The 26,663-nt window shown below is 51.4% G+C and overlaps 1 protein-coding gene across 2 annotated transcripts in view; it reads left to right on the top strand.

The window, feature by feature from the left end:
• Positions 1-26,663, top strand: part of SMAD3 (SMAD family member 3) — a 114,377-nt gene that overhangs the window by 50,656 nt on the left and 37,058 nt on the right. Inside the window, exon 1 of one of the 2 annotated variants that reach the window (XM_036087121.2) lies at positions 4,458-4,652. The exons of the other annotated variant lie outside the window; for it this stretch is intronic. The gene's annotated coding sequence lies outside the window, so the exon portion shown is untranslated. Of the gene's footprint in view, positions 1-4,457; positions 4,653-26,663 lie in introns of those variants that run through there. 2 annotated transcript variants of the gene reach the window in all.

Below are 26,663 nucleotides of genomic sequence, written 5' to 3'. Positions count from 1 at the left end.
CGGGGGAATGGGGCAAATGGATTATTTTGTAAGAAGTTTATAGTCCAAAGGTAAAATTGCCTCCGAGAGCTTCTGAAAGTAAAAAGTCAGGGCGAGTTGGTATTATTAAAATGAAATAACACAGGTCGGATTTTCGGTGTAATTTCAAAGGGTCAAGACTTTGGATTTAGTAAGCCTCTTGCATCTCACTAGGAATTTTTTTTTTTTTTTAACTTTGTTACTTCTTTTTGCTTCATATTAGCCATGAGCCCCTGGAATATCCTGGGCATATTTTAGGGGGGAAAGAAAAAGAGCATGGGGCAGCAAGGAATGGAGATGGCGGGAGCCTCTGGTAGCCTAGCCGTGGCGGAGTTGGACAGGTGCCATCTCTTTGGGTCAATACAAGAAGGATTTTGGAGACTCCTCTATCAAACTCACTTTGAAGACAGTGTAAGGCATGGCCTCTGTCCTGGTGACGTTCGTTCATATCTGAGGGGAGGCCTGGCAAAATGTTCACATTTAGGATGATTCACGTCACAGGGCTAAGACTAGTACCTGCCACAGGGTGGTGTAGGGGAGGGCAGAGGGGCTGGGAGGAGGCAGGAGGTACTGCAGAATGGGGTTGCCTGGGAATGCCGCATGGGGAGGATGGGAGCCTCATTCCGGGGGTGCGCCTTGCTCTTACAGGAAGGAGTCAGGCTGCAAAAGTTTAAGTGGATCTCTTAGGCTTTGTGGCAGCTTCGGGACTTGAACTCAGACCTCCCTTTCGAGAAAGCACATTTTGCTGTTGTAGAAGGGCCTCGAACCCCCACCTGTGGTATGTTGGGCCTCTGCCTGGCATGTTTTCAGGCAGGGCGTGGTGGTATCTGTGACCGTAATTAATACTGGTGAAGCACTTTGGTGTCTTAGTCCATGCAGAGACAGCAGCCCAGCCCCCTGGGCCCTGGCCGAGGGGTGGGAGAGGGCAGCTCACCGGCCAGCCCCACTGAGTCACTCTCTGGCCTGGAGCCTGGTGGGGATTTCCACGCGGCCCGTGTTGTCTTCTCCTCGTTTCCTGTCGGGCTGTGACGCAGGCCGGCTGCCAGTGAGTGCTGGGGGGCACTCCCGACCCGGGCCGCTGCCAGCCTGCCTTGTGACCCTAGCTAGGTTCTGGGGACAGCTGTCTCCCACCGTGAGCGCGTCCCCGCCAGGGTGTGCCTGCTGGCTCTGTCCTGCCCGGGGCTGGGTGGGCAGCTCCCTGGAGGCCCCAGCGAGGCTGCAGCTGGGCTGGGGGTGGCTGCCCGTTAGGATGGAAGGTTTTGTTGAGGAGTGAGAGTTTGCTCATGGGGCAGTTCGTACTGGGGTGTCTAGGGTTATAAAAACCCAGGTTGGCCTAAAACGGCTCTCTCTGGATCTGCTGACAAGGGCATTTGTAAATAAAACAGGAGACTTTGAGCCATTTCGTTCATGCACTTAAAGGAATGACTCTAGCAGAATATCCCATTTCTTGAGGTCTTGCTAAAATGTCTGTGTATCTCTCTCTCTGCTTCTAGCGCCCCCATTTCTTGATGTGCTTTAAAAAACAAAACAAAACAAAAAAAAACCTCCACTGGTAGGACTTCCACATCTTCATGGATTTTTTTCCCTCTAGGACTTGTTGTGCAAGGCAGTTTATAAATGTTATCTTACGTAGTTCTTATCACCACGGTAGAAAGCGGTGTTACGTAATCCTGCGGCCGCTACCCACACGGGGCTGTTTAAATTTCAGGTAGTTAAAATTTAGAATCCAGTTCCTCAGTCATATTAGCCACATTTCAGGTCCTCTGCAGCCACATGCGGCTAGTGGCTACCACGTGAGCCAACACAGAAGAGGTCATTTTCATCGTGACAGAAGGTTCTAGCACTGGTCTAAGGTCTGAACTCTACAGCTGAGGAAACAGAGTACCACAGAGGTTAAGTTGACTTGACCACTTACAGCCAGTAAATGGCAGAGCGAGAGTTAGGACCCAGATCTGCCTGATTCCAGAGTCCATCTGTCCGTCCATCCATTCATTCATTTATCAAAGCACATTTGTGATTAATATTGCAGTGGATTCATGTAGCAGTCCTTTGTCTAATGACCAAATGAGAGATTTTCACTTTACAAATAAGGAAACTGAAGGTTATACTTTTTTTTTTTCCCTCTCTTTCTTAGAGAAGAGAAATTAATCTGGAAGCTTCAGGGGACCTTCGGGTAGCCTGGAGGGTGCTGTGTGCGTCTGCTCTTCTGCCGTTTTCCCAGACCCCGTCTAGCTGGGGGTGGCTCGTTCCCGTTGGTGTCCTCATCAGGGTTTGGGAGTGAGTAAGCTAGCACTATTTTCCTCACAGTAATCCTTTGGCCTGTTTCCTGTTGGAGGATTTATGGATGTTGGTGATCTCTTGTGGGGGTGAGGGGGGTGCCTTTTGTTAAAGCCAAAAGAGGGCTCAGGAAATATATACTAGTTTCATAGCCAAAAATACTGACGTCCAGAGAGATGAGGAGACTTGAAGGGTCATGCAGGTAGCTAGGATTCTTAAACTTGTTTTCAAGGCAGGATTTATCTGATAATCTTAAAAAAGTAATCACTTCATGGACCGGGAGAGTTTTTTCATGGAGAGAAAAACACTGCAGTGATGTTCCCCTGATCTGAGACCGTTCGGGAGGGTGGAGAAGCATGGGGCTTTAGGGTTATACGGACCAGGGTTCAAATCCTGGACCAGCAAATACTTGAACTTTCTGAGCATCTGTTTCTTCATCTCTAAAGTAGGGATGAAATAGCTCCCTGCATTTGTTTTAAAGATTAAATTGCAACACGTGTAAGAGGTTTACAATTCCAGGCATACTGTAAATGCTCATTAAACAGTTGCCATTTCCATTATGATGGTATCATCACCTCCTTCCAACACTCTGTTATAGCTTGCTGTCCCGTCCGTAAGGCACTCTGACCTATAGGATGCCACAAAGTTGGGAAATGGGATAAACTTATTTTGAAATAGTCTTTTAATTATATTTCTAAATGATACACTCAGTGTTTTTCTGCAACCCTCGGACTTCTTTTCAGGTGGAGGACCTCTAAATTTAAAGTGATGGGTCCAACTGCTAATCTGGAAAGTATAATACCTACATCCCAGAGTGTCCAGAAAGTCTAGAAACAGGGAAAAGAGTGTATCCTGTTTACCAACTTTTCAGAGACCCCGCCGACTAAGACTGACAACAAATCCTTGGAAAATAGGTTGCTTTTATTTTAAGGCTTTTGTTCCTTTGGAAGGAGAAATTGCTGGTGGCTGTCCTGGGGTGTCTCGGCAACCCAGCCGACCGTCCACCTCGGCAGCTCACCCAGCTCGCTGACCTCTGCCATGGGAACTCCCTTCCTCATGTGGGCCCCAGGGGCTGGAGGCTCCTGGGTCTTTAGAAAAAGAATCTGTTATCTTTGGAGGAAACGGCTGAAGGTAAAGTTTCAGTTTAACTTCAGCCTTCAAATGTATTTGTCTAGGTGTGGCCTTGGAGCTCCTTGAAAAACCTCACAGTCTGGTGCCCAGAAGAGGATGCATCTGGAGGGGTTGGAAGGAAAGATGGGACGTGGGGGCAGCCAGGGGGAGGCTGGTGGCCAGAAGATGGCCCCGACCTTCGGGAATTTACCTGGGAGCTGGGCCTGGCCTTTCCAATTCAGAAACCTCTTTTTTTTTGGTCAGGCCCGGAGTCAGAACTCCCAGCTCCCACTAACCTGCAAGAAGCTGAAACACAAATCAAGCCACTAGTTTATTTGTTGGAAAGTATAACCACTGTGGGGTTATAACCAGGGCGTTCTCTCCTTGTGGGCACCCCACCCAGGAAGCCAAATGGTCAGAGGTGTGGGTGGGTCTGGATGGGGGTGGGGTGGGGGAGGGAACGCTGGGAAGCAAATGCCAGGAGCCCTAATGGTGGCTGGGCTCACGAGGGCCTGCGGGGCAGGGCCTCTCCCTGCTGGACAGGCTTGCACGGCCCTGCCCGCCTCACACCTTCTGACCCGCCTTCCTGCTACAGGGATTGAGACCTGCTGTAGCTGGAGATGTTGCTCATCTCTGCCTAGATCCACATGCTGTTTTCTAGTAGGATCGCCCTGCAGAGCATTTGCTTTTCACCTTCTCCGGTTCCAATGAACGCGTGAACCCCTGACCTCACCGTGACGCCCTGCGCCAGAAATCAGCCCTGCGACCTGGCCTCTTGCCTCCCGGCATCAACAAAGGCCGTGGGGACAGGATGATCTGAATTAACCACTTTTTCATCTTCCCCGGGCCTTTTCGCTTTAATAGCTCAACAGAGAGACATCTGCGATGGCTGGCGTCCAGAGTGCGTGGTATTTATTTTTGATTTGAAATATGAAAAGCATTTTTTTTTTTTTTTTATAAGACAACTGACTCTCTGAGTCATGCCCAGGGGAGCAAACGGCCTGAAATGTGAGCTGGTGCCTCGCATAACAGGAGAGGCTGCTGAGCTAACTGGCGCTGGGGTTAGGTCACTGCTGGATGAAGCGCGCTTGACCCCAAGAGCAACCCGTGGGCTCGAGCCGCGGGCCATGGGGTCATCTCTCACAGCCGCTCGCCTAACCAGAGAGCCCACACGCTGGGTTCGCACAGGATGGGCCAACTGCATGGAAACCCACACAGCCCGGCCCTTGTTGAGCAACCACGCTTGAGTAAGAGTTCTCTTCCTTGGCTTGGTGGGTTCCATGTGGGGGTGTTTGTCGCTGAGCAGTTGCACATTTGACAGGAGCCCCTGGGTCCCTGGGGCTCGCTTGCTGGTCCTCTCCTGCGTCCTCTCTTAGGGGGAGTGTGATCTAAGAATGTACACAACTCCGCTTTGTTCAGCCCTTGACGGTTTACCTTCCCAGCCTTCTTCGTGTCTCAGCGCCGCCCTGCGAGGTAGCCCAGGCCCCTGTCACAATGCTCTTTTTAAGGATGAGGAGGTTGAGGCGCGCGTGGTCATTCTTGTCCCCTGGGCTCCGTGGGGCAGAGCGAGGCCAGAGCCTGGGGCCTCCCCCCTCCTGGCCCGCTACTGAAGATGTGAGTTTCCTGCCTTCTCCCTCCACTTCTAATGGGACCCCTGGGGTACCATATGGGAATATGTATTTTAAACGTGCTTCGTGGTGATTCTTACGGACCTTCATGCTAAAGCGGCCCTGCTTAAACCTCCTACCTCAGACCTCTATGACCTCCTGGAATGATCTTGTGTGTTTAGGGCCAGTCTCCCCATATGGAACACCAGGTCCCCAAGGACAGGGACCTTCCTTGTCCTGTCCATGGCTGTATCCCCGTGTCCTCTGTCCTGCTGTCCGGGACAGTGCCTGGCACATAGTAGGCCCTCAGTAAATATTTGCTGGGCGCATGAGTGTTCTCCTCAGCTCTGTGGTTAGTGTGGGAGAGTGGACAATGGAGTCTCGCGGGGCTGGGGCGAGTCTCCCTTCTGGGTAAGTTCGTGAGATTTGTGCAGCTTTGCTGCGTGTCCGTTTCTCCCTCTGAGGAATGGGGGGGGGGGGCGAGGGTAAGATGAACACTCCCGGCAGACAGTGGGGTGTCCCTGCACAGGGTGGGGGGAGGGCAGATCACGTGCTGTGGCTCCCTGGTGTCTTGGCATGAGCAGCGGGGTCATCATAGTGGTCACTTTTTCCACTGCCTTCAAACGGGACCCATTTAGCCCGCAGACAGACAAGGTGTAGGGCCGGACTCTGTGCCACGGGCTAAACACTGGCCACCTCGGGCCTCAAATCAGGACCAGACACCAGCACAAACCCAGGTGGCTCAAACCTAGAGCCAGGCTCATGAATGCATGAGTAAATATTTACCCTGTCTGAGGTCAAATGTGACCTGTCTACCAGGAGTTCTGTTTTTCTCTTTCTCCTCCCTCTCTCCTGCCATCCCTCCCCCTTTTTAAAAAAGGAAACCGAGAGGTTGAGAGGTTAAGTGACCGGCTTGACACAGCCAACCATCGGAATGTCCTCCAGTCTTGTCTGAGCCCTGCTCCTCATGCAGGCGCATCCTCCTCCTGGAAGCCTTCCCGAATTGACTGCCCCCCTCCTCCCTTCCCTGAGCCTGACCTGCAGATAGCCTTCACACCGTGATGGCACAGGGTAGACCAGAGAGGACCGTCACTCCTCCTCCGTCCCCTTCAGGACTCATTTGGCAGGTAGTCGGGGGCAGCTTGCGCCCGGTGCTCTCATCGCCCCGTCCTCTGTACCCCATCCTGTGAGTTACTTAAGACACAGGGCTGTGTCTTCTGTTCCCTTACGGGGTTCACTTATACATCCATCTCCTCACCCACTCATCCAACAACACACTTACGGGCAGCCTGTTCAGCATCCAGCTCAGGGCCTTTCCCCACCAGGGGCTACAGAAGCCTCTGCCTGGGCCGGAGTGGACGGCCGGAGCCCAGAGGACACTGTGGGCTGAGAGTGGCGGGGAGGTGGTTTTTATACAATTTTTTTTTTTTTAAAGAGTGAGCCAGAGAGCGAGAGAGAGCGCGCACAAGCAGTGGGGAGGAGCAGAGGGAGAGGGAGAAGCAGGCTCCCTGCTGAGCAGGGAGCTCAACGTGGGGCTCTATCCCAGGACCCTGGGATCATGACCTGAACTGTAGGCAGACGCTTAACCCAGTGAATCACCCAGGCGCCCCAAGGAGGTGGTCTTTAATGGAGTCGGGAGGAGTTGAGCTTCTGCAACTCGGGAACACTCAGCCTTATCAGGCCCTTTGCTGTTCACTGGATCTTTATGTCTGCAGGTTCCCGCCTGTACCCAGGCCAGGAAGTTCACAGGCATAAAACAGAATCCACCTTCTCTACCACTCAGCCTTTTAAAAATGTGACTAATTGTGAGCTAACCGAGCCTGGGCCAGACGTGGACATGGTTATACATGGACTCGGTTTGGTGGTGTGTCATTTCTGACTTGCTGGGAAAGTCTTTGGCAGTAGGGGTGGGGATGGGAAACAGAACATTGCTGGGGCTAGAGGTCTTCTAGGATGTGCATGATTTCCCGGCCTCACACAGACAAGGAGTGTGGATCATGTGCTCATTTCATGGACAATGACGAGGAGCCTAGACTTAAGGTTGGGCTCCCAGCTGACCCTGAGCGTCCAGTGGCCTCGGGCAAATCACTCAACCTTTCTGTGCCTCAGTTTCCTTACCTATAAAATATGGGGAGTGGAATTAACTGCCTGGGTTCTCTGAAGAATTAAATGAGCCAGTGTATGCTTTTCACACATCGACCTGGTTCCTGGTGCAGAGTGACCATGTGGTCACTTCTAAAATCTTAAAGCTCCCTGAGAGTATTTTGGTGTGCACTGTGTGTTAAATGCTAGGAGAAAAAAAAGTAAGAGCAAACAGGGGTCCTCCCTCTAGAAGGAATCCGTGTTTGTGGGGAGAGAATAGGGTCTATAACAATAACTATCGATTGATTACTGTCCTAGAGCAGTGCCGTGTTATAGAAATATAATTGAGCGAATGCGCAACTGGAAATCTTCTTGTAGCTGTGCGTAGAAAGAAAAAGGTGAAATTAACTTCCAGTAGTATTTTATTTAATGCAGTATATGTCAAAAATCCTTCATTTCAGCATGTGCTCAGTATAAAACCTGTGAATGAGCTATCTGATGTTCTTTTTTAAACCCTCCTAAGCCTCTGACGTTAATGTGTTCCCACACTCGGAGCACATCTCGTTTTGGACCGTCCACGTTTCGAGTGTTCCGTGGCCACCTGTGGCTGGCAGCCGTCATCATGGACAGCATAGCTCTAGGATGTGTTTGTTAGGTCCGCTAATGTCACCGGCATTTTGGAGGGAGAAGGTGCGCCCACGGTGGCCGTGACTTGCTCAATTCCAGTGCCAGTGAGGGAGCAGAGTGAGGTGATAGTCAGGTCTTCTCTCCACTAAGGAGCAGAACGACTTGCATTTGCTGAGCGTTTGCTGTGTCCTAGGCCCTGTGCTAGACTCCCTACCTTTGTTATGCCATTTAAGCCTCAAAGCAGTCTTGTGTGGTCGGTATCGGATGCGTTTTACAAATGAGGGAGGAAACAGGCTCAGGGAGGCCAAGCAACTTACCCGAGGTCATGGTCAGAGGTGGAGTTGGAATTTGGGCCTCCTGACTTCAGAGCCTTCCATTCACCGGTCCTCCTCCCCCTCCGCAGAGAGCGGAGAACTTGCACACTGCATGATATGTGGGCTGAGTACTCCAGGAGAGCACAGAGGCCCAGGAGGGGCACCGAGGCTGGCCTGTTCAGCAGGGGCTTCAGGATGCCCGTTCAGAAGGCCTGGGCCTGCTTTGGTTGAAGTGATGTGTGTAAAAGCAGCATTCTTTCTAATTCTTTCCAACAGGTTCTGCTGGAAAGGCACCCTGTTCCGCTGTTGGGGGCAGGGCTGGTGACAGTTAGTGGGCGGGATGTGGCAAGCTGGTGATGGGCAGCCGTGGCAGAAGCCAGCGAGCTGGGCCCTGCTCTCCCTACCAGCTGAGAACGCCATGCACTTCACGAGCCTCCAAGCAGCCTGGGGAGCTCCCAAGAATTCGGGGAGGCTGGTGTTGAGTAAGTTTTGGAAGGCATGTGTGCGTTCATGCAGTTACTCGCTCGTTTACCAAATATTTACTGAATATATGCTTTGGGCAAGAATTATTGGGTGTTATCTTGTGATGCTCCCTTTACCTCTGAGGATCCTGGTCATCAGCACGGGGGGACCTCACAGCGGCCCTCGGAAGCACTCACATTATCCCCACTGCCCAGCGCAGGACGGTGAGGCTCAGAGTGCAGATCTCTATGAAGGCCGCTGAACGGAAGATAGAAGCCCTCAGAACTAAGGGGTTTGGATTCATGCGTCCATCTGTCTGCCTGTCTATCTACCCCAGTAGTCAGGCATCGAGCTCCTTCTATTTGTCAGGCATTGAGCTCCATGCTCTGATTTTTGTTTTTAAGTGTGCTTGTTTGGTTTTATTTTCAATCACAGCAATCACAGTGACTGGGTGTTGAATCATGGCTGATGTCTGGTGTGTACCGGGAACTGGGGAGTCCTCCCAGGCCTGTTGTAAAGAGGGGGAAACCAAGGCACAGAGACGATACTTTCTGAAGTCCCCCGACTCTTCAGAGTCCCACAACTCTCCATAGCCACTTGACTGCTTCTCTGTCACTGGGGTCCCGTACTGGTCCTGACGTGAAGCCCCACTTGCCGGTATTTCTTGTGAAGCCTTGTCTAGTCGTCAGGTTTACCAACCGTAAGGTGGGGACAGGGCCAGCCGGTCCACCCTCCTCAGAAACTAGCCTGCCCAGGAGATGATGTTTCTTTGGGACTCCTGCCTGGCTTAGAATGCTGTATTCGTGTGAGAGAGATCAAGCGTGTGTGCCCCCTCAGCATATCTCTCCACCTCTGATCTGCCCCTCTTCCCTTGTTAGGCAGGGCATGCATGGAGTGTGCTCCTCCCTAAACTGGGGGCACCTGGAGCTGTCCTCTTCCTTGGAACCGACAGCCTAAGCAGACCTGCAGAGAACCCAGTCCACACTGATGGCTGCCTGAGAGATCCTATACTTTAGAGACATGGGACTTCGTGACACAAAGTGATCTTGGAGAATAACTAGCAAGCTGTTGACTTTATAGAGGGGGAAACCAAGTCCTAGAGAGATCAGCCATAGGGACTGATGTAGGTACATGAGAATGCATCTCCTCTCAGTGTCTGAATGGCAAGTTCCCATGCTGGGAACCTCAGCCTGACCCTTACCGTACCTTACAGAAAGTGGCATGCTTAGAATTTAGCACTTGCTAGGTAAACGCCTCTGTCCCCACCACCCTTGCCAGGGGGCTTGGAGAGGACCCACCTCACTGTTTGCCCTTGTCTGAGATGGAAAATCAAGGGGGCATGCACAGTGCATGGTGTTTGGGCCCCCTTGGGAATCTCTCCATAGGCAAGATGGAGCTAGACCAGGGTGGGCACCTGGTGCCTCCCATGGGGGGCCGAGGGGACAGGACCCCCAAGCCTAGCCTTCTGATCCAAGAGGCAGGGGTTCCAAGGCTCTGGAATAGGAGGAATGAGAGGGAAAGAGCACTGGGTAGAAGGTCTGGGTTCAGGTCCCTGCACCTGCGCTTATTAGCTGCATGACCTCTGAGTTCCCATTTCCGTACTGAGGAGGATGAACTTTCGAGTAGGTTTGGGTTGTTGTCTTTGCAGAAGTAGCACATGCATCGGATGAGGAGCCATGCCTCCCAGTACTGAATAACCGGGAAGCGTGGCTTCGATGTAAGGCGGGCTTGTTACCATCTGCGAGCTGCCGACACCCTCCACTCGTCACCCTAAGGCAGTGTCCTGTACTTTTCCTTCTAATAAACTCCTCGAGTTGAGCAGAAATCCACTTGCCTGTAAGCTCTCCACCCTTCAGGACAGCCCACTATTAAGTCTTCTGCCCTTTAGGATATTCTGCCCTGTCCACTCGGACTTCTCTCCTCCCTGCAAAGCATCGCCCGCGTCTTCATCTGCTCCTCCTTTGACCCCTGTTCTGCGCCTCCTCACCCTCCTGGTCACTCCCTCGGAACCCTCGTCCAGCTTGCTTATGGCCTACCTAGTGTCACATGCAGGACACAATGCAGTAGCCCCGTCAAAGTGGCAGAGACCAGGGCCTGCCTGCTGTGGGGGCACTGCCCCCTCTCGGGGCAGGTCGCCGTGACAGTCTGATTTTTTGGAAGGGTGAACTTGACTGCATTTGCTGAGCTGCTGGTGGGGATGTGAAAAGCCCTCCCGGACCTGTAACCCGTGTTCTTGCCCGAGGAAAACCATGTCCCCTTTGGCCCGTTTGCGTACTTCCCGGCTTACAGCGCTAATCTTCCACACTGTCACATAAGTTTGCCCCAGATGCCAATATATATTGCTTTTTCCTTTTCTTTTCTTCTTTGTTTTTTTTTTTTTTTTAGAAAACCTTAATTGGAATTTTAAATGTATTTTGGGGGGGGGGTGGGCTGAGTTTCCGTTCGCCTCTAAAAACAATGAGAAGGAAAACAAAGTATGATCTTACTGCCAGAAATTATGGAGCCAAATCTGAAATTAATTTACAGAGTCATTAGTATTTTCCATTTGTGAACCCAAAAGTGAATGTAAGTGCAGTTCCTTGTAATTAACTACAAATTAGAACAGGGTTGGGAGGACTTTTCAGGGCCCAACTCACAAACCCTAGCAGAAGCAGATGGGTGTGTGTGTCGGGTGGGGGGGCGGCACCCAAGAGTGGCTTTGGTTTTCACTCAAGTCTGTGATTTCGGGAAAGTAAGACTGACTCAAATATTCCCTGGAAGAAAGTACTTTTCCAACAATCTGAAAACTGGCAGGGACTTCAGAATGATCTGTTCTAACCTTGGTTTCTGAATGAGGCAACCGAGAGTGTAAGCGACTTGCCTGAAGTCACACAGCAGGAAGGCCCGAGCTGGGACCAGAGCCCGTGAGCTGACGCTCCGGCCGCCACCGACTCCCCCCGCTTCCCAGGTGCTGGTCAGCTTGAGCCTTTCACTCAGTTGAGCCCTGAGATGAGCTCATGCCCCAAGCGGTGCTCCCCGTGAGACTGGAGGTGATCCGGTCCGAGTCCCCCTCCGCCCCGCACTCAGGGTGCAGACGTGCTGGTGCTTACCGCGTGGCACACTTTACGGAGCCTGGTTACTCGCCAGGCTCACCCCCAGCCGCGCCCCAGAGCTGCACACGGAGGATGTGCTGTTGTGTGAGGAGAGTTGGCCTGTGGTTAATTAGCAGGGAATATGTGTCAGTGTGGAGCTGTTTGCAGCGGGAGCTCTTCCTGAGGCTCCCTCCGCCAGATGAGCCGGGGCTTTGAGATGCCGTCAGGCCGTCGGAGGCCTTTTGTGAAATGCTCTTCCCCCGACCCACGGGAGGTGAAGCCCCGTGATGTCCTCTCCCCCACTCGTGTGCGTGTGTTACACGCAGAGACCTGGAACTGGCAGAACATTCTGCAAAGCCCCTGTGGGAGTTCCCGGCCCTGCTCCATCGTTTTCCTCACGAACAGGATTTCTTCAAGGGCTGGGAGGAACCCTTCCTTCAAGTGGCACAGCTCTGTCTCCTGGGTGGACACTTAACCCCAGCCCAGCCTCTGGGGCTTCCTTCACTCGCCCTGTGATGCCAGGTGCCGTGGGGAGGGGTGAAGTTACTAACGGCACGACCCCTTCCGTCGAAAAGTCTGAAGTCCAGGGCTTGAGAAAAACCGTCTTTCCATGCGGGTGTTAAGGACCATGATAGCGATGGTAAATATTGGCACGGGACGGTGCCAGGCCCTGTTCTAAGAGCATTTCCTACTCCCGCTGACCACGGGAGGTGGGGCCACACCTCTTTTCTTTTACAGATGAGGAAACCGAAGACTGTAGAGGCCAAGTTGAATGGGGTAGTGAGACAGGAAGGGCCTGGAGGGAGCCCAAGCCGTCCGCCCTTCAGACCCTCCCAGGGTCCTGCCGGGGGAGATGCGTGCCGGGTGGTCCTGTCTTGGGACAGCGGCGTGTAAGCTGGGGAGGTGCCAGGAACAGAGCTGGCCTGGTTCTGGAAGGGCAGGGAGAGATGGCAGGGAAGGGCTGTGTTTGGGAAGGCTCCTTGTCTGTCCCAAGGGCTGGCCGTCCGGGTTCTGGCCGTCCCACAGAACACTGTGAGGGGGGCAGGAGGGGGTGGGGAGAGGAGAGTGGGTGGCTCTGGTGAGTCCCTCTCACCGGGGGCCCCCTCCCTGTGCCAGAAGTCCGGAGGCAGCCCCGGGCCAGCCTACAGCCTCTCAACCACTGGGGCCTCTGTAACCTTTGCCCTTCAGAAGCTCCCTTCCCCCCCCGGGAAAAGGAGGGGTCACAGCACCCTTCTTCACAGTCAAGATGAGATGAGCTGATCCTGGTACTAAGTAGGCCCTCTTTAAATAATAGTTTTCTTTTTCCCTTCCACTCATTTGTTTTTTTAAAAAAACCCTTTTTTCCCCTCTATGATAACAAAAATTTTAGAAGACAAAGACAAGTTAATGTGTTGCTGTGTATAGTCTCAGGCCAAGAATGTCCTAAGTGTTTACATACCGCAGGACGGTGAGCTTGGATTTTCTCAGCTGGCTCTGTGCTAGTCGGAAGTCCTCTCCAAGACACCAGGAGCAATTCCCGGCCTTGGTCTATTGTGGTTGGGGTTTTGTGTGGGTACTTTCATTGTAGCCTACGGATGTGAAACATTCAAGTTACAGGTAAATTAGAACTTGCCCACTTTCCACTGGAGTTAACAAATGTCAGTGTTTTTCCATATTGACTTCAGATATCTGTTATGTCTTATTTCTTTACTAAGAAAAATAAGACTCTGCTGAAGGCCTCCTGTTACCCCTGCTCTCTTCCTATTTGTCTTCCTCCCTCCTCACAGGTATTTACTCTCCTGAAATTGGTGTGTGTCCTTCCCAGCCAGGATTTTGTAGCCTACTGTTTACAAAGTCCAGTTACCCCCTTTGGAATGTGTTTGAACCACCAAAGCAAATGATCACTATTTGGGAAGAAGAAGCGTGAATACCCAAGGCCAGGGGAATGTGACTTCTGAGAAAATAAACCCACTTGTTCCCAAATTGAAATTCCAAAATTATGCATCCACTGCCTTTGACTTAAAACTTGACCCCACCCCCATGCTTAATTATCAGTTTGAGCTTGTGCCATCCTGAGCTCCCAGGGTCATCAGGACCTTTCATGGGAGTAAATACATGCCAGAATCAGTTATTCTTAGAGCAGGTGTTTTGGCTTTTTTCTGTAATGCTTCCCCACCTCCCCTCCCCACCCCTCCCCCCACCTTGGTCACAACTGTAACATAGGCTTACTGTAGAGAATTTGGAACATACAGAGGAGTAACGATTAAAATCCTTCACTGCCCTCCTACCATGAGCTCCACCCCAACAAAGGTACCCCCCAACCTCTCCCCAGTATGGGGAACTGGAAGTCACTGGGCCTTCCAAGGGGGGCCAGCCCCATGGTCTCTTAGGGTTTCCTAGCCAGCAGGCCCTCAGCCTGTGTGTGTGTCCCCAAGATAAGAGAGCTAGTCACCCGCCCAGGGTCAGGTCAGTGCACTGCTGGGACCAGAAGGCCATCTCCTGGTGGCTGAAGGCGTTTTTGCTACCATGTCTACTCTTCATGCTGGGGTCTAATCCTCCAGCATGGTGGTCCGTGGCTCCCCCATCCAGGCACGGTGACAAGTGCCCACCAGAGGGGAGGGAGGGGTCCTGCTTCCTCTTCAGGGAAACTAGGAGGCGTTCTCCTGGGCTTGACCTTTGACATCTCTCCTGAAAAGGTCTCAGACATTTCTCGTTTTACCATTTTCAACTGACTGCAAGTCACTTTAATATCTTAGCCCTTTTGTGTGTACCACAGTGAAACTGTGCCAGAATTCTTCCTTTTGTTTGTTTAAGCTGAAATTATTTTCGTTAGCATCCGTTCGTTTCCATGTGCATTTCACAACAAAACTTTCTTCTCTTTTTGTTTGCTCTCTTATTGGTACTGATTTTAATGTATGCCATTTTGGATTTTCTCTCTTTCTTTTTCTTTCTTTCTTGTTTTGTTTTGTTTTGCCACCAAGTCCAATTTTCCTGGGGAAAATGTTTCATGATTTGAGTTATTGAATTTTTTTCATCAGTTTTTAGTCAATGACTTTCACTGCCTGCACTTTTAGCTACTTTCACTTTTATGTTGAGCTTTTTTTCTCTGAGCTTTGTTTTTTTTCCCCGGGTGGATTTTGCAGTTTTTCATTGTGACCAACAAGATAGGCTTCTTCAATCCACTTTGTATCTCCAGCAAATGTTTCGGGTGTGTGATATTAGCCATTACCAGTTTTGTTTGGGGTGATTTCTGTCCAGTCACATTTTTCTTGGTAATCTGGCCACAATGCCCGTGGGGACCAGAATGATGGGTCAAAATGTCTTGCTTCTTCACGAGTCTGGAACAAGCTTGTGAAGTATGATTCTCCCCTCGGATTTCTCCTTTCTGGGAGCTAGCGCTTTCTTCTTCGTGACAGAGAAAATGGGAGCTCTCGGGAAGTCAGACCTCTCCTAGGAAGGGCTGTGTTGTCTGTCGTCAGATTCCCCGCCTTCCACCCCGTGACCTCCCAAATTCGCACTTGGTGCCTGCAGCCTGGAAGGGGCAGCTCCGGGCCCGCCAGGCCAGGAAGCCCCGTGGATGGGAACCAGTGTGCTCTCCAGTGTGGGCTGGCCTCCCTGTTGGTCCACGGGGTTGCTGGCCAGAGATCTGTCGAAGACCTTCAGGCTTCATCCTGCTCCGGGTGGGGATGTGGATGCTTGGGGTGTTAGGAAACCACCGTTGCCGTAGGAAACCCCCTGGGTGAGTGAGGCCGAGTTGTTACTCACGGCCCTCTGTTCTGTTCCGGTCCCCGCATGACATCAGGGCCGGGCCTGCCATTGCAGCAGACTGGCAGGGTTGCTGTTCCTTCTTTCCAGTCATGGCCTCACTGAGCGGCTCCCTGGGACAATTGCACCCAAGGGAAGCGAACTCATCTGCGTAAGGAAACACTCACCTCCCCTCAGAGGAAAAGCCCCCACTCAGCCTCTCCGGGCAGTTAGAATGGTGCAGTGTGGGTCAGGGTTTTTTGGGTTTTTTTGTTGTTGTTATTCCTCCGTTTGTCCGTCCTTTGATTTTTTTTTTTTGCTGTCTCCTTCAATTAGGCCTGTGACTGTTTTCAGATGGCTATTTGTATATACAAGTCCTGTCAGGCATCATAATTTGTGTTTGTCTAGATCAATAAAAGCAGCCCTGGCCAAAGCCAGCTGAGAATGTATAAATACCCTTCGACTCCTCCCTTCCCTTGCAAGATGGTTAAAAACTCCATCCCGTTAACCCTCCAAATCAAAGCTGTTGGTTGACTCGATCGGGAAAGATGTAACATATCATTTCTTTTGATGTGTTTTCTCTTTATCCTTTTTGTGGAAGTATAATCCGTGTTTAAACAACTGTGGCCGATTGCCCACTTCAAAGCAGAAGCCCTTCACGGAGCCTATTTACAGAGTTACCTTTGAGAGATCCGAGTGTCAGGAACCCATTTAGACAGAAATTGTGTCTTCTGTGAGCTCTCCCACCGCCCAGTAGAGTGGGCTTGGTCTTATCTGAGACCGATACCAAAGGAAGCCTGGAAACAGATTCTTGTGATATTCTCACTTCGGAAGAAAAGAAGATCTAACTTCTAAATCTAAATTCATGTTGTACCTTAAGGACTTTAAGAACCAGGTTTTCTTCTGTCTGCTCACATTAGGGGGAAAAATAAGCCTCACATGCCCCCAGGATATCTAGTTATGTCAGGTTTTTCTATAAAATGTCAAGATTTATTATGGGGAGGGGGCTGTTCTGCTAGCTTTCTCCCTCAGTGAAATCATTCAGGCCCTGGCCTTTAACCCTTTAAAGACGGGGCAGGGAATGCTTTGATTTTAGGGTTAAATGTAAAGCCTCCGTGTTAGCCCAGGCTGGAATTCAGGTGTATTGGGAAATCCTCAGGAATGCAGCAGCACCAGCAGGTCCCAGCTGGCTGGGTCTTAGTGTTTGGTATGGAAGGCAGCTCACATTACCTGCTTTTCCTGTCCCAGTGCCTTCCTCAGGCATCCCTTCTAAAGCGAGGTACTCCGGGCTACACTAAAAGGCCCCCAAAATGTTGGGGAACTAGATTTTTTTTTTGAACCCTGACCCAACTTCACTCAACTCAAGGTTGGGGAAGTCTGTCTGTCTGCAGGCACAGGGTAAACTGTGCGCTTGGCCCTGACAAGTCAGTGGGTTTGATCCAAGAGGGTGCAAGGTTCTGGAAGGGACAATAAATATGAATGGATGACTTGTCTCTTCATAAAAGCTACCATCCTCTCTTCTTCTTTAGTGCCCCACTCCTGAAAGTGGGGGGGAACGGTGTGGTGGCCTTAGCTCTCCCTTTGACTTCAGGCAAGAGGAATGGTTTCCAGAGGTGGGATTGGTAATTAGACTCCTTTCTTTCTCTTTTCTCCTGTCTTCTTCCTATTCTTCTTCTTGACCTCTGCCCAGCCCAAGGGCACTGGCCCTCCCTCTACAGTCTCCCCTGGCACTCCGTGGGGCTGACCACTGCCACAGTGGTCGAGAGAGCCATCAGGAAGCTCCGCGTGAGCTCCGCAGGGGGTTTGAAGGTGGCCTGGTTTGTGGCGTGAACTCCACCGGAAGCTTGAAATCTTCAGGGTAGGAAGCTGTGTAGAGAGCAAGTGGCCTTCCTTCCGAGGGCTCTGGGTACAGAATCCTCGAGGTGAGCCAGACTGGTGTAGAGCTGGTGGAGGCCCAGGGCAGCCGTATAACTTGCTACCCCAGCCTGGCCTCTGGGAGTGAAGGGGGACGCTGTCACTCATGACACCAGCACCGTAGGTGTGAATGGAGCTGTCCCAAACAAACGGGCGTGCGGTTGGCCCGCAGAGGCCAGTTGCTGTCCTTCCAGGTTCCATTTTGTTTGATGAGGAGTGATGCTTCCAGTGCTCAGGAGGACAGGCAGAGAGCAGGAAATGGTGCCTGGCGTGACAAGACGGAGCAGGACGGAGCCTTCACTTCCAGTCACTGGGGGCTTTGGTGACCCAGCATCGGCCAGTGGCCAAGCGTTCCCAGATCTTCTGATTTTTTTTTCCCCCAGAGATGCCCCAGATCTACATTTACATATGAAACCTCCCAGCTTTGAAAAGATGGCAACTAATGAAAACATCTTAAAAACACCGTGCAGGCCAAGCGCAACATCTGTAGGCTGCCGCCTGTTTGTGACCTCCGGCCTAGACCAATGAACTGGTGGTGGTCTTCTGTGTCTCTGAATTCCGGCCACGGGAAGTTTCTTATGGAAATTGCCCAGATTGGCCACAAGCGAGGTGGGGAAGAGGGGAGGGGAGCCTGACTTGGCTTCCGCTGAGCATTTCATTTGCACAGTAAATATTTATTGAGCACCTGTTATGCTCAGAGCACTTTCTCTGTTAGGCTGTATTCTCTGTTTAATGTTTGGGGATGAGCGGTGTCTTACTCATGCCGATGGATTCTGTATCACGCACTGTTGTGATTCCATGCCTCTCCCCCTGAGATTAGAACCGGGATGAATGCGAATTTAACACAGGAGGAGAGGGTCCACATCTAAGGAAAGAACTGGAGATGTAGAAGCTGGAGCAAAGGGATCCCAGCCAGGGGACACTTGTTCTGCGTGGTCCTGGAAGGTCGTACTAGGACCGGGAGGCATAAGTCACTGAGGAGCAGACCGTGTTCGGTGTTGTACATGGCGGAACTTTCTAATGGAGCTCTGCATCCTGTGCTTGTGGGGTTAGAGAACCTCTCAGCTGGCCTTTCATTGCCAGAAAGTCTGATGTCTTGAGACTACCCGCTGCATACCCCTAAACTCCTGGACCTCATCCCCTTCCTGGTTTGTGGCTCTTATGTCTGATGGATGCCCAGCAGGTACCGACTTATTTCTACCCCCTGACAGATGAATTTGCGGCCAGGAGCCCCCCAGAAAAGACAGTTGAGCTCTGACTGAAAAAAGACTGTTCGCCCGGGAGTGGGGGGTTGGGGGGAGGTAGCAGCTCTTGGAGAGTCTGCCCTTGGTGTTGTGGAAACATCACTCACATTTTCCAGTCTCCTGCACTGTGAATTTCAAATTGGGGATAATAGCGACTGCTAGGATAATCTGAGGCAACTAAGGCACAGAGAGCTTAAGTAACTTGCTCAAAGCCACACAGCTGGGCAGTGAGAAGCCAGGTCCTAGACCAGGTAATCAGCTTCCACTGCTCTCTTACCCTGTGTGCTAACCTATTCGATTTTTTCATTTCCTTTTGTGTGTTCATTCTTCCATGTGTCTTTTTTCCCCATTGTTTCAGGACGATCAGCATTCAAATGTTTAATAGCTAGGGGTGTTTTTTTGCCCTGTGTACTTGGCCAGAAGTAGGAATTCATCACCATCTGTGAACGTTTACTGAGCCTCCATGGTTTGCGTGGAATTGTACTCCACGCAATTGCGTGGAGAAACACTCGACCCCGGGGCTGGGTTGGCAATAAACTAGGTCTTTCTGCAGAATTTGAGGACAAATCACCAATGGGTTGGAAGGCATTTCCTTCAGGACTGGTGACACCCTATTTTCACCTTGTTAATGCTGCCCCCCACTTTTGCTTCCCCCCACCCCCCTGGGTCAGTCTTGAGTATGTTCAGTTCTTTTTCTGTTCTGTGTCCCAGATAAGAGGCTTCTAAATGATGTTCCCTGATGTGCACCCCTCCAACCCCCAAATCTCAGGCTTCTTGGTGGACCGAGAATTAGACATCTGGCTTGTTTTGGAATAGGAGGCTGGGATAAGGGAGTCCAGAGGCCTGAGTGAATGTAGAGGCCGCCGGCGTCTGAAGACCTTTGCAAACCACCGTGCTAAATAACAGCAAAGCTATAGGGACTTCAAATTGTAAAGGCAGTTTTTGCAAGAGCTTACACAATAGCCTTGCGACGCTCGTGAAAAGGCCCATGTGGCTCATCGGATGGGCCTGCCATGTTGATCTGGAACCTGGGGACATGAACCCATGTGCAGGAGAGAGCTCAGCATCTGGCACACTCAGCAGTTTTCTCCTGCGCCTCAACAACCTGCTCATTCTCCCTGGCACATCCCTTTACTCACCGGATGGTTCCTGGCCAGACCAGACCTCCAGGCAGAACAGCCAGGTCTCTGGGCCCCAGCCCCCGCACCCCTGCAGAAGGGGCGAGGGTCTCTGGGTACGACTGATTCTCTAATGCCAACCTGAAATTTGGTGCCCTTCGGGGCTTTCCATTGGTGAACAGTTGTTAGGAGCAGTGTCAGCCCAGAGTGGTACTTTTCACATCAACTAAGGAATCTGCATACGTTTGCACGGGAGTAATGGAGTAGTTGAGACACTGAAGTAGCAGATAGGCCATAACTCCTTTCTCAGTGAGATCTTTAGCGTGTATGGCTGTCACACTTTTATAGATCGCCCGAGGCGATCACCGATCTTTCTGTCACTGTACATTACTTTTAATTTCCTAAAATTTTAACTGACGGAATTGTATGAGATGTACTCTTTTCTTGGGGAGGGATCTGCTTTCTTTCACATAGCATCGTTATTTTCAGATTCCTCCGTGTTTTTGCCTGTCACAAGCGTGAATTCCTTTATACGGCCAGGTGATATTTCATTGTACAGATGAAAACAAGAGTTTTGATCTTAATGTTTGAATAAGCAAAGAATTTCAGCTAAGACTATCAGAAGTAAACGATAATAATGTGTATGCTTGTGTTTTGTTTTTGTTTTTCAAGTTTCTGATGGAGGAGTATTGTTGTATTAAGTATGCTTTGGAAGTTCCAAGTATTTGTACGGAATTCCTTTGGCCCTGAATTTTCGCTTAATTCACTAACCCCGTCAGGATTTAGTGATGACGGAGCGGGACTTGGAGAGCACAGAAGGACTTCATGTCACGGCCAGGAGCGGCCTCACTTTTGAGGTCCCATCAACAGTTAGTGGCCACACATCCTATGCGTGGTGGGCCCGCCGTGCTTGCAGCCTCGGGACTGGGCCAGATTTGCAGAAAGTTTGAAGAGTTGCCTTCCACGGTCTTCTAAGGGCCTGACCTCGTCCTCTAGCTCTATAGAACCTTACAGTGGAGGGGCCTTCCCTGCCCTCAGTTCTTCTGTGGTCGGGCATTTGTGATTTCTGCAACTCCGTGGTTCCTGCCCAGAGCATCGCGTGTGTGAGAGGGGGTGGAGTGCAGGCAGGAAGTCCATTCCGGGATTCCCTCATCCTCACAGAGCCGCCGGCCCTCGTGGGGGCGGGAGTGCACCATGGCAGCTGTGTTCCCCCAGCACAGCCTTGTTTGGGCATTTGGGCAGCCCCCAACAGGTGCCGGAGCAGAACAGTGTTTCTGGGGAGTTGGAAGTGTGCTCTCTTTGTCATTTCTTTTGGGAGAATTTCACTGAGGGGTCGTCTGTGTGAAAAGCCAGTGAGCCTCTTAGTAACAGTCACAGATTGTCAGAGCAGTGACCCCATTTTGCAGATGAGTACTGAGGCTCAGAGAGTGGGAATAACTGACATGTAGTCCCTAGTAGTGGAACTGGGACTTGGGGGACCCAGACAACTGCCTAAGACCTGAATCTGTGAGGGTGGGAGTTTTAGGAACACTTGGCAAAATTTGGGAGACTTGGGAAGGAAGTTATTAATCTCTCAGCCTATGCTGAAAGCTGCTCGTACTATTAAAAAAAAAAAAAAAGCCACATAAATTGTCCCCAGATGATGTTTCTAGAACGTTCTTGTATCTTACAGTCTCCTGAGCCTGTCACCAACTTGTTCCAGGAGTAAGTTAAAAATTCAGGGGTGGATGATCAGCCTCGTCGGGGAGTATTTTCTGGCACACGAGTGAAAGGTGATAGATGACATCCTAAGTTTGTGTAGCATTTAGTGTAGGAAAAACCTACGTGTAGCCTCTCACATGAACCCCTTGACAGTCTTCCTGGATTGCCCCTTTCTCCCAGGAAACTGGCCTAGGATCACGCAGGCTTCAGAGAGGAGCCAGAGGTGGAATCCAGGTCCTATTTTCCAGTGTCATCCTGTTTCTGCCTGTCCCCCTTCAAGGCAAGTAGATGTGCAGACCAACAACAGGACACAGTGGGCAGACCCTGGGCTTTCATGTTTGGAGTTGAGAGTTTAATTCTGTTCTCTTGCTTGCTGTGTGACCTTGTGGGAGAATCTTAACCTCTCTGAACTTAAGTGTCTTTTGGAAAGTGGGATTAAAGTGTATACATATAAAGTGCTCAGCACAGAACTTGCTTATAGAAAGCAACTGGTCGATGTTGCTTTCATGATGGTGAGGCAGGGGTGGGAAAAGCAAAATGAAATGAAATGGAAAAAAAAAAATGCCTGGAAAACAAAAATTAGGGCAGATTTGCCCAAACTGTGGAGTGCCCTTTCCCCTGCTCTTCTTGCACACAGAAGCTTAAATGTTTTCTGGTTTGGTCCATTAGTTCTTGATCCTTTGCACAGTTAAGAAAACTGAGGCACTCACCAGGTGCCTTGCACAAAGTAGGCCCTCAGCAAACACAGACTGGCTGATCGAGCCCTTTCCCTGTGGATGCTCAGAGTAACTGAGCATGTATATGCACAACCTGCCCACACTCTTAGGGCAGGATCCTGGCAGAGACTAGACTGGAAAGGGGCTATTCAGGCCCAGGGCAGGTGGTCAGTGTGTGGAGGTGAGGCCTGGAGGTGAGAGATGGTGCTGGGGGGTGGCTGTGGCATGGCACAGGGCTGGGTGGGAATCAGGGCAGACCCAGGGGTCAAGGGAGGTGAAGGGGAAGGGCAGGAGAAGACATTTCCTTCAGACACTTAGATGCAATCTGAATTCATGCTCAGTCATTGTGTGTGTGTGTGTGTGTGTGTGTGTGTGTGTGTGTGTGTGTGTGTGTAGAACATTCCCATTTATGTAATTAATGCTCTGAATTCATGCTCAGTCATTTGTGTGTGTGTGTGTGTGTGTGTGTAACATTCCCATTTACGTAATTAATGCTCTGAGCCCAGCCCATTCCCCCTGCTGGGAGAGCCGGCAGCCGCCTCCTCTCAGGTTCAGATTTTTTAAGGGGTGTGGGGATGAAGTGGGGTCCGTGTGTGGAGACCCAGCTTTATTCCCCTCCTTCTGCCTGATGGAGGGGACAGAGAACACTGGGGTCCCTCAAGAGGGTGATTCAGGAACTTGATGCCTAAAGCAGCTCCCTGGTCACAGGCAGGCAGAGGGTGAGGGCACCCTACTGTGGGACAAGAAGAGAACTCCCAGGAACCTTCTCCCCCACCCCCCCACCCCCCGCCCCCAACTCCCCGAGGCCCCGGGAGTAGCCCCGGGCTCCTGCGGCCCTTCCCTCTGCCCTGCTCCTTCCAAGGAGCCTGTTTGAGATGTCAGTGATTCACTTCCCGTCTTCATTCATCTCCTGTTTAATGTCCCCTCTATTGTTACCAAACAATCCAGGCCCCATGGCAGGGGGTGTCCTGCTGCTCAGGCCAAGGAAGGAGGAGAGAGCTGGAGACGTTTCCAGAGCCCAGGGTGATGGGCCCCGGCTGACTTGAAATGCCGGCTGTGGGGGCCCTGGGGGCCCCCCAGCTGGACTGTGGAGGGTGAGAAGGGCGAGAATGCAGCCCCCCTGCACAGCTGGCCTCCCTGCTCTGGGTGGGCTCCCTGCCCTTTGTTGTGGAATTAGCTGCTTTGTCAGCCCGCAGCTGTGATTTCCATTTTGGGTCCCAGAGAGTTGGGGATCATGGATTCCTAAACTAGAAGAAAGACACGGGCTTTGGCTCAGAGACTGTCCCCTCCTGATCCTCGGTGTCCTCGTGTGTGGGGGAGCGGGGGGGGGGGGCTGGCTGTGAAGTGGCTGACCCCTAGAGCCTTCCCCACCCCCCACCCTCAGCTCCGCGGTCCTGTGGTTCCTGAGCCTGGAAGATAGCACAGGACACTCCCATGTCTGGGTCGCACTCCACCCAGGCCAGCCCCAGACGTGAGCCCCTCTGCAGCCCCTCATACTCACCACACCACGGCTCCCTCACCTTTCTCCTTTGAAGCCACCTTTCCTCTCAGGACATTGGTGGATAGCCACTTAATTCCTTCCTGTCACATCACAGCTGTGACTGCCCAGGCCAGCTGTACTGCTGTGACCCTGGGGGTTTCTTGTTCGTTTTGCTTCCCCCCTTGCAGAAAGAGTCAAAGTCTCACCCTCTCCCCTGGGGGTCCCACTTCTGGTAGAGAAGAAAGGTATTTTGGTGGGAGTCCTCACTCTTGATCGCACATTTACTCTGCTTCCATTGGTGATTCAGCTGTGGTTCGTCCAAGGCCTGCGTGCCTCGAGGAGGTAAAGGAATGGCAAGTCCAGGCACGGCCACCTTGAAGCTACTTTCCACTGCGAGTGAGTGCATGCCGCGGGTCTGTGGGGTGTCGGTGCTTAGAAAGCAGGGGGCCACCAGAGGTCGATGGACCCCATCGCGTTCTAGCCGGGGTGCCCTGTACCTAGAGACCCTCTTATTCGGCAGCATGGCTGCAAACGCCCCAGTCCCCACCGCCTCCCACCCTAGGGGTCCGCGTGCTTTCTCTTCTGGGACATCTAAGGCTGGTAAAATCCGCATTCAACAAATATTAGTTAAGGAAATGTAGTGCAAAGCCTTCTAACTCATGACTGCCTACAGTCAGCCGCAGATGACCTCGTCGCTCTCTGGTGCGGCAGGTGAAGTGGGAGGAACTTCCTCACTCAGTAACTGCATGTTAGCTTCTCGCACTTTCCCACAGGCTGCTTCAGTATAACTGGCACCCGCGGTCGTCATCCCTCGTCCTCCCTTGCAGTTCGGCCTGCGCCTCTCAAGAGCAGCTGATGGCTCAGAGAACGGTTCTGAGATTGGGTCTCTGGCAGTCATGTGCCGCTGTGGATCCCTGCACTCTGAGGCCTGGTGTCTTGATCGGGTTCATAAGGCTGGGTGGGGTGCGGCCTGAGGTTTTTGTTTCCCGCATCTTCTGCTTGTGGATGCACAGATGAACAATTCCACTGCCATGACCTACCTTGTGAGCCAATGTAATATGCAAGCCCTGGGCTCCGTCTGGCCTGCAGGGAAAGCTAAGTTGGGTCTCCTTGCCCTCAAGGAGCTCCTGTCTTAGTTGGGAGGGGAAGCCAGAAACACCTGGAAGTTACTTCATCCACCAGGCCGTTGGTGCTAGGTGCTGATGAGTCAGGTGAACACGGGACGGCGGGGACTGTGACTTGGAGGGAGGAGGTCAGGGAGAGGGCATTCTGCAAAAGGAGCCACAGAACGGGCTACGTTTTGAGCTAGAGGCATAATGAGGCTGGTCAGAGGGCCGAAGAGGGTCTCCGGACCCAGATGTCACAGTGGCATGTGGCCACTGGTTGCAGATTTCTGGCTCAGGGACGCAGAGGCCCCAGGTTCACATCCTGTGCCCGCAATGGGTTACTTTTGCTGCTCCGATGGGTTAAGCACTTTGAATTTGTCCCTGTAGATCAGGCCTCAAAACCTCTGTCTGTCTGCAGACGGGGGTCTGACGAGGGGGTGGGTGCATGGGTGGGTCCCGTGCAAATCTTGGCTAGGACTGGGTGGGCTGAGTACGGCGAGAGTGGTAAGTGCCCAGGACCCAACGGAGGGAGCCTCACCTGGGAGCCTGTGTTCCTGCCTGGGATGCAGCTTCAGCCAAGAGCCATCTCGTGGCACGCTGTTGCCACTTGGACATTATAAGTGCGTGCCTGGCCCTCGGAAGTCCTCCCTTGTTGACTGGGAATTCTTATCATCCTGCCCTTAGGGGTTCTTGCCGTCTTAGGTGAAATTGCCCCCAATGAACCAGAACCTTTTGTTAAGGTACAATAGGAAGTCTGTCGCCTTAGACAGAAAGGAATGCTAATTGGTTGCTTAACTGTCCTCAAGATACCGATGCCCAGAATGTACGGACACCCATCCTTTGTTACCAGTTAGATGGAAACTGCTTATGTAAGCCTGTAAAGCAGTGTTCCAGAAAGGAGGAGAGCGTTTGGGGAAGGTCAGAGACTGGCGGCCTGCAAATGCTGTGTTTTCTACATACAAAGGTAGCTATTTAATCTCATGGTCCTTAAACTGACTTTTTCTAGAAATGTGATCATTCCTCCTACCCCACCCCTTACTTCCAGCTCCCCGACAGTGGCTGACCTGAAAGGTTTGAGGATTCTAAAGGCTTTGGGGCCTCTCTTAATTAATTAAGGAAGTCAAAACTGTGCAATTAACACAAAACCTCCTTATTTGCCCTCTTCACCTCTGCACCCCCCCCCATGCCCTAGACACAAACACCAGCCTGACATTTTCTGTAAGTCTTTGGGAACTTTGATGTGTTTTGATAGGACAAGGCAGTCAGTTATCATCACCATCGCCTGGTTCCACTTGTTTAACCCCAAATGTCTGTGAGAATCTTCTCCAAAAAAAAAAAGAAGAAGAAAAGAAAATCCCACCCCTAAACGTGCAGTCTGCCCACAGGAAGTGATTCACGGTGCTCTATTCATGCAAACCTGATGGGGCAGGAGGTGGGAGGCTGGGAACCGGGTCTGGGAAAAGACAGCCTAGAGAGGATACTCAGACCTTACTGGTTTCTGCTTTGTGGAAGAAAGTGAAAAACAGAATGACTAAGAGTCCTGTAATAAGAATTGTTTGTTTAGTGAAGTGAGCTAATATTGAAGTTCACTGGCAGATAAGAGAAATAGCAGTTGTCAGGGGAGGTGACTTTCTGGTACCCTGCCCTTTTTATTTTTTAAGGAGCAAAGATATTTCTGTCTTTTTTTTTTTTTTTTTGAGAGAGTGTGTGGGAGCATGGGGGGCAGGGGAGGGCGGCAGAAGGAGAAGCAATCTCCCTGCTGAGCAGGGAGCCCACCATGGGGTTCCATCTCAGGACCCTGAGATCTTGACCTGAGCCGAAACCAAGAATCAGATGCTTCACTGACTGAGCCACCCAGGCGCCCCGATATTTCTCAGTCTTAAGGCATTTATTAGCAGAAGGTCAAGATCTGTATTTCAGCCCCCTTCCCCACCCTACCTTCTGCAGAGAAAAGAGCCCAAGCCAAGATAATTCTCTAATAGTTCTCTTTTTTCTTTTCTGTTTGTCTTTCCCTCCAAGGTTAGACTTTTGAGACTAGTAAAAACATTTCTTTCCCTAACTGCTCATTTTTGTTTCCCCACCTAGAGCATCCC

The sequence above is a fragment of the Halichoerus grypus genome, chromosome 8 (assembly GCF_964656455.1).
Source record: "Halichoerus grypus chromosome 8, mHalGry1.hap1.1, whole genome shotgun sequence".
Taxonomy (NCBI): Eukaryota; Metazoa; Chordata; class Mammalia; order Carnivora; family Phocidae; genus Halichoerus; species Halichoerus grypus.
Note: the sequence above shows the minus strand (reverse complement) of the source record. Positions and strands in the feature narration are given on the sequence as shown.